The 1346-nt window shown below is 45.3% G+C and overlaps 1 non-coding gene across 1 annotated transcript; it reads right to left on the reverse strand.

The window, feature by feature from the left end:
• Nucleotides 1-1000: 1000 nt before the first annotated feature.
• On the reverse strand, nt 1001-1103 carry LOC118760263 (U6 spliceosomal RNA). Its single transcript, XR_004996682.2, has one exon. It is a non-coding gene; the product is annotated as a U6 spliceosomal RNA (small nuclear RNA).
• Between the last annotated feature and the right edge of the window lie 243 nt (nt 1104-1346).

Consider the following 1346-nt stretch of genomic DNA (forward strand, 5'->3'; position numbering starts at 1 on the left):
AGTCAAGGGCTGATGAGAACGAGCACAGTTCTTGTATCTGGAGCCCATTGATTGACAAGGTGGCCAGGAGAATGGGCACTGCAGCTCCCCACGTGTGTTCATGGGAATGATTGACCCGTCCTACCATCTAAAAGCAGGAGGCTGGGGATTGGAACACTCACCAATCCTTGACTGCACCTGCCAAGTAAAATGTTGGCAAGGGCAGGAAGACAGCTTCCAAATCTTACTCGAATGTTTCTAATGGATGGAAACAGATTCTACTTGGACTCTGCCTGTTAAGGCATCTAGGGAATTCAGTTTTATCTTTCTAGTCTCTGCAGCAAGTAAAACAGAAGGAAAATAGAATCAAGTTTGAGGAGTATCCCTCATAGTTTCCATGAGGCCAAAGACTTGGGAACTGGTTGTTCTCAGTCCTGGAGAGACTACACAGAATTCTGTGTCCATTTACTTCCTTGCAACTGAGAGAGAGGGGAAACATTTGTGTTGTGGGATGAGTTTTGATCTAAAAAAAAATCTTCAGAATCCCATAAATGTGGCTTTATTTGGAAGCAGGGTCTGTGCTTTGTGGGAAGAACCAACTTAAGATGAGGTCACGGGGCTGGCTTTGTTGTGTAAAGCCACTGCTGCAACACTCACAACCCATATGGATGCCAATTTGAATTCCGATTGCTCCACTTCCGACACTGCTCTCTCTTAACGATGTGGGGGAAAAGCAGTGGAAGATGGCCCAAAGTCTTGGGCTCGTGACACTTATGTGGAGGAAGCCTCTGTCTCTTGACTTTGGTCTGGGCCAGCCCAACTGTTGGGGCCATCTGGGTAGTGAATCAGCAGGTGGAAAATCTTTCTTTCTCTCCCACTCTTTTTGTAACTCTGTCTTTCAAACACGCAAAAAAAATTTTTTAAGAATGTATTTTATTTCTTGTCACAAAACACAGGAAGTGTTTGCAAAGGCAACACCTGTGACCTTCTGACTACCCATCTTCCTATAAAAACCCTTTGTACAAATATGGAACGCTTCACCAGTTTGCATGTCTTCCTTGCACAGAGGCCATGCTAATCTTTTCTGTATCATCCTATTAAGTGATTTCTTTGTTTCATATGGATTACGGTGGGCACTGATGCTGTGATTGGTGTCCTTACACGAGGACAGACAACAGAGTCACAGAGACCATGTGTGTTGGTGGCAGCAGAGGTCTAGGGGTTTTTGGGCCTGATCTTTAAGCCACCTCTGCATGGCCTTTCAGTGTGTAGATAGGTCAGAACTGCTAGTGGGAACTCAGAAGCGTCTTGGTCTGCACTTGTAATTTCACTCCTTGGAGAGAAGTTTTCATCTCGGGAGAGGCTCC

The sequence above is a fragment of the Ochotona princeps genome, chromosome 25 (genome assembly GCF_030435755.1).
Source record: "Ochotona princeps isolate mOchPri1 chromosome 25, mOchPri1.hap1, whole genome shotgun sequence".
NCBI classification, from domain to species: Eukaryota; Metazoa; Chordata; class Mammalia; order Lagomorpha; family Ochotonidae; genus Ochotona; species Ochotona princeps.